Source organism: Hevea brasiliensis, chromosome 16, assembly GCF_030052815.1.
Source record: "Hevea brasiliensis isolate MT/VB/25A 57/8 chromosome 16, ASM3005281v1, whole genome shotgun sequence".
Taxonomy (NCBI): domain Eukaryota; kingdom Viridiplantae; phylum Streptophyta; class Magnoliopsida; order Malpighiales; family Euphorbiaceae; genus Hevea; species Hevea brasiliensis.
The window spans coordinates 15,584,014-15,590,484 of record NC_079508.1 but is presented as its reverse complement, the minus strand read 5'-3'; the positions used below and the strand labels follow the sequence as shown (position 1 = coordinate 15,590,484).

At 38.0% G+C, this 6,471-nt stretch overlaps 1 non-coding gene across 1 annotated transcript; it reads left to right on the top strand.

Annotated features, from left to right (window-relative positions):
- Window positions 1–1,343: 1,343 nt before the first annotated feature.
- LOC131175199 (small nucleolar RNA R71) lies at window positions 1,344–1,449 on the top strand. The gene has a single exon (XR_009145362.1). It is a non-coding gene; the product is annotated as a small nucleolar RNA R71 (small nucleolar RNA).
- The last annotated feature ends 5,022 nt before the right edge of the window (window positions 1,450–6,471 follow it).

Sequence of the window (6,471 nt, the reverse complement as noted above, 5' to 3'; positions counted from 1 at the left end):
TCCGATCTCTAGATTCTTGCATATTGATAGAGGCATTAAACTCAAACTTACCCTAAGATCACAAAAGGCTTTGTCTATTTTCTTGTTGCCAATGAGGCAGGGTATGGATAAGCTTCCTGGATCTTTCAACTTTGGAGGTAGCTTGTTTTGTAGTATGGCACTGCATTCCTCTGTTAGAGTAACTTTTTCATAGTCTTCTAGTTTTCTTTTCTTTGACAGAATTTCCTTAAGAAATTTGGCATAGGATGGCATCTCAGAGAATGCTTCTGTGATGGGAATATTGATATAAAGTTTCTGTAAAACTTCAAAAACTTTCCAAACTACTTGTCCAATTTAGCTTTTTGAAATCTCTGAGGAAAAGGTAGGGAAGGCTGGTATGGCTCTGGTAACTTTTTTTTCTTCCCTGCTTCCTCTTTCTGATCTTTCTTAGCTTCTTCCTCCTTTTTCTCTGTTTGGCTTTTAGATTCTTTTGAGGTCTCCTTTGTTGGTTCTTTCTCGGATTGTACTAGAGTTCTCTCACTCCTCAATGTAACTGCCTTACAATGCTCCCTTGGGTTCATCTCCGGTTGACTAGGCAGTTTACCAGCAGCCTTACTTGAAGAACTTGCTTGCTGACCAATTTGATTCTCTAACATCTTTTTATGGGTAGCAAGTTGGTCCATTCTGGAAGTCAGCTGTTTAATCAATTCATTCTGTTGTTGTTGAGCTACTAGGAAACCTTCCATCATGGATTCCATGGTCATCTTCGATTTAGGTTGCTGAGGTTGAGGAGTTGGTGGTGGCTGTGTAAAGTTTTGGCCTCTGTTCTGAAATCCAGGGGTGCTGGTGGTTTGTACCCCTGTTGCTTGTTTATTGGCTGATTCTGCTGATTGGACCATAAGAAATTTAGGTGGTTCCTCCATCCAGGATTATAAGTGTTTGAATATGGATTGTTGGGCTACCTCTGGTTGAAATTTCCTCCATTATTCACATAGTTCATCTATTTTGTGGATGGTTCATTAAAGCTGTTATATTCTAAATCCATGTATTCTCCTCCATAGCTATCCTCATGTTGACTATTTATCCTTACTGCATTGGCTTGCATTTTATCAAGCCTCCTTGTGAGCTGATCAAATTGGGCATTTATCATGCTTAGGGCGTCCACTTCTAAGGCCCCTGTTGTTCGCCTTGCATTTCCTCTTTCATTTGACCACTCATAATTATGGTATGCAACCCTCTCTAGAAGTTCAAGTGCTTGTGTCACTGTTTTCTCCATTAGGTTACCTTCTGCAGCTGAATCAACTGTACTCCTTGTAAAGGGTAGTAACCCATTATAGAAGTTTTGCACTAGTAGCCAATCCTCTATACCATGGTGTGGACATTCCCTCTACAGGTCTTTATATCTTTCCCAAGCATCATAGAGTGATTCACCTTCCTTTTGTCTGAAGTGATGAGCTCAAGCCTCTGTCTTACAGTCTTTACAGGTGGGAAGTACCTTGCTAGAAAAGCTTATGAGAGGTTTTCTCATGTGGTGAACGTTCCAGCTAGTTGAGAAAGTAACCACTTCCTTGCTCTGTCTTGAAGGGAGAATGGGAATGCTCTGAGTCTTATGGCTTGATTAGAAACTCCATTCATCTTGAAAGTGTCACAAAGGGCAAGGAAGCACTGGAGGTGATAGTGTGGATCTTCTATTGGTGAACCTCCAACCTGGGTTTATTGTATCATTTGAAGCCATGCTGGTTTTAACTCAAAATTGTTGGCTTCCACTGTGGGTCTTGTGACATTGGGCTAAAATCCTTGGATAGATGGAGCTCCGTAGTCTCGCAAGAGTCTTAGCCTGTCATTATGTCACACCCTACCCCTTTGTAAGGTATAACATGATCCCGTAGTATACCTAATGAATTACCAACTTCGTCTACTGATAACCCATTAAATACACTACAAGGGATTTTAAAACTTTTCTTACTTCTTTTTTTTTTTTTACAGTGGTAAGCACTATTTACAGGCGTTAAAAACTTTTTGAACTGAAGTGATAGAACTAACATATTTGAATTATTAGGAATTTCTATAAAAATTTTGGCAAAGTGCCATCTGTATTTTGGATAAAACAGTTCTTCAGGAAACCTGTAAAAAAAAACACTTCAATATTTTCCTCAATCTCAAACTCCAACAAAATTCAACATAATATGTTTTTCAACTCAATCCACAATAATTTTTCAAAGGCTGAGATAAAGAAATACAGTACAAATTTTACAAGCCAAAATATCTCATAATTTATTTTACAACTTCAATGTACAATTTTAATTTACAACTGCTCAAAACCAAGAACAATATATACATACAGTGGTCATAAATTATAGTACAAAATGCAAAATGTAGTATACTCGTTATACCCGATAATCTCTCGCTGGATGTACTAGCAGCCTAATCTGCTTCCCTGTCCGTCTGTCTACCTGTCTCCTGGTCTTGACTCACTGTTTCCTTCCCTTTTCCTTAGTCTTTGCTAACTGAGAAACACAATTTGAAGTGTTTCAGTACTGAATTAAACTGTCTCTAACGATAATGCTTGATAAGTAATTCACTGAATGCTATTATTTGCTTAATCGACCTAATATATCGACCCTCTATGCATTCTAGGTAAATTAGGTTTTAATGTTACTAACATGTCACATTCGATAGTCTTTTAGGGTTGGTACATGTTACCAAGTTCATTTCCGTGTATACTACATTTTCTTGCAATTTGCTAGATTCTGGGATACTAATTTGACCTTGCCGGACGACCTAGTTCCCTCGGTTTTCGGGTTTCGGTTAAAACTAAAAACTTGTAGATCTATGTCTTATGGAAAGCGGGGGAAAATTTCAGGTCATTCTGAGTTATGTAGACCAAGTTATGGTCATTTTACTATTACTGGTCAAATTGCACTAAAATTGGTCATTTTAGGTCATTTTAGGTCAATTTTGGTTCAGCCAGTTTTTGGACCCGAATTTTTGCAAGCTGTTTGACTTGCTTATGATCATTTCTGGGCTTTGGTGTCTTCATAAGGCTTGTAGATATGGGTCTTAACTATTCATGGTCAAAATTTCAGGTCAATTGGACCTGTTTTGAGTGAGTTATGGCCTAAATACTAACTGCTGCCCAAATAGTCAATTTTCAGGCCTTATTTGCACTTAATCCGGATTTGGTCGTTTCTCAAGCTACCTTGTAAGCAGAATTTTGGTATGCTTCCTTCATGAAAGTTGGCACATTTTGTGTTTAATCTCACCTCCAATTGGTTTCATACCAATTGGAGCCACACACTTAAAGTTCTAGGCCTAAAACACAAACTGCCTTATTGCATTTCTTTCATACACATCAAGGATCACTCTTAACACTTACCAAACTCAACATTCAAGCCAATTCTGGTTGTACCATGACATAAACATAATTCACAACATATTATAGGTCATTTTGGCAGCTTACAATTACATTCAACATACACCATAAAGTGCAAAATTTTTCAAACCAAATTTACAATAATTCAATCACCTAACCATGACACTTTTACATGTCCAACTTCACACCATCACACACATACCCAAACTGCCATAATAACCAACACAATTTAACATCATTATTCCATAAACTAAGCATGAATTCTAGCATTCTTCAAGAGTTAACAAAATGCCACAATGGTACACCTCCATAATTGTCTTCAAACTCAAATTTTTCACTTGGTCACCATTCCACATACATGAAGTTAACTTACCAAACTTTGAATCACATTAGCCAAAGTTAATTCTCCACAATACATGTAATTATATTTCATTTAGTGTACAATCCCATGGCTTTCCATTTAGACAATCACACATATAATTCCAAAATCAACAAAAATTTCCAATTCAAGTGTTCAATTTAACATACATCAATAACTAACTTACTAAACTTTGATTTACTTTAATCAACACTAATACCCATCAAATGCATGTGAAAATAATTCAAATTCTTAAGTTTCCATGGCTGCCTAACTAGTGCATAACAACAATTCACCAAAATTTCAAAATCTCTCCATAAATCAAATGCCCATAACATCCTTACAAACTTTAACAAAGCAACAACTAAAAACTCAAACTTACCTATGGATGAGGCTTCTTAAATCTTCACTAAACTCCCTTGATTTTGGTATCTACTTCTTCCTTCTGAGGTTGGGATCAAAATTACTTAAGACACGTAAGGAAAATTCAACTTGAAAATGGGTGGAGTGTGGCATGCAAATGGGGTGGCCATGGGAGGATTTTGTTGGAGTTCATTTTGGCAATGGTGATTTTTAAGGTTGAAGATGAAGTGTGAGTGGAGGTAATCTGCCCACTTAATGCATATTTTAAATCCTTAGTTGTCCACTCACCTAAGAAAATAATTAAATATGATTTAAGTGCTAATTATCCAACTTATACTCCACTTTTGGCTATTTATATTAGGTACCCCTAATTTAATTTTTCATGACATTTTTCAAGTGTAATATTATTTATTTCTAATGGACATTTATATCAAAAGACAACTCGGGGTATCAAATGACCACAATGCCCCTGTTCGGGTTGCATTCCCGATTTTTCGGTAACACCGGGTTTTGTCCGTTTTTTGATTTCTCACTTTTCTTTGTACTAATTAATTAATTTTTCTTTGATATTTCTAATGGAATTTATACTTCAATTGATGTCTCTTTAAGTCCTAAAAATATTTTCCAGGGTTCCCTGCGATCCAGGGCTAGTCAACGGTCCACGCCGTGACTTCCCGGTGCGGTCACCCATCGCTAGGGTTCTCGACTCGCTTAACTTGGTTACATTTCTTTGCTATTATTTTTCCTTTGTTTTCTTGTATTTTCTTTTCTTGTATTTCATTATTTTATGTCTCCTCACTCATATCGAAGTATAGTTCTAGGCATCCTAGCTGTCCGGACAACACTGGTCACAGGAACAGTAGAACGCACCACCGAACATAGGGGTGTTACAATTCTCTCCCCCTTAAAATAAATTTCGTCTCAAAATTTTACCTGGCATTAGTCTCTAAACAGCTATGGGTGTTGTCTCCTCATATCCTCTTCACGTTCCCAAGTAGCTTCCTGGCCTGAATGATGGTTCCACTGCACTCTAACCAGGTGTATTTGTTTGTTCCTCAGCTGCTTCACCTCATAAGCCAGAATTTCTATTGGTTCTTTCTCATATGAGAGGTCGGGATTTACTTCAATCTCTTCAACTGATAGTACATGAGATGGGTCAGATCTGTACCTCCTTAACATGGACACACAGAAGACATTGTGTATCCTTGCTAACTCTGGAGGTAATGCTAACCGATATGCCAAAGGACCCACTCTTTCCAGAACCTCATATGGCTCGATGAAACGAGGACTCAGTTTCCCCTTTCTACCAAATCTCACAATCCTCTTCCAAGGAGAAACTTTGAGGAATACTTTATCACCCACTGCATACTCAATATCTCTTCTCTTCAGATCAACATAGGACTTCTGACGGTCTGATGCAACCTTGAGTCTATCTCTGATCAATCTAATCTTTTCCTCTGTCTGCAGAACAATTTCTGGCCCAATCATCTTCCTTTCACCTACTTCATCCCAACATAAGGGAGTTCTGCACTTTTTGCCATACAAAGCTTCATATGGAGGCATCCCAATGCTTGATTGGTAGCTGTTGTTATAAGCAAACTCAATCAAAGGCAAGTTTGTATCCCAACTACCTTCAAATTCAATCACACAAGCCCGTAGCATATCCTCCAATATCTGAATAACCCTCTCAGATTGGCCATTTGTCTGTGGGTGGAATGCTGTGCTGAAGTTCAATCTAGTTCCTAGGGCTCTCTGAAGACTACCCCAGAATATAGAAGTGAACGTAGGATCTCTGTTAGACACAATTGATACTGGCACTCCATGCAATTTTACAATCTCATATATGTACAATCTGGCCAATCTTTCTAGGCTATAGTCCATCCGAACTGGCAAAAAGTGAGCAGACTTGGTCAATCTGTCAACTATAACCCATACTGCATCATGACCACTTTGTGTCCTTGGAAGTCCTGTAACAAAATCCATAGTTATTTGTTCCCATTTCTAATCTGGTACTGACAAAGGATGTAACAAACCAGCTGGAACTTGATGTTCTGCCTTTACTTGCTATAAGTTAGGCATTTGGAAACAAATTCAGCTATATCTCTCTTCATACCCATCCACCAATAATGCTCTTTCAGCCCTCTGTACAATTTTTTTCCACCAGGGTGCATAGTAAAAGGAAACTCATGTGCTTCCTTCATAATGATTTGTCTCAATTCCACATCACTAGGAATGCACATTCTGCCCTGATGTAGCAATAAACCATCATCTTTCACAGAAAATTCAGGTTTCTTGCCCTGTTGGACTTCTTTCAGTAGCTTCTGATATTTTTCATCACTCTGAGCAGCCATTCTGATCTGATCAATCAACACTGGCTGTACATGCCATGCAACTACTG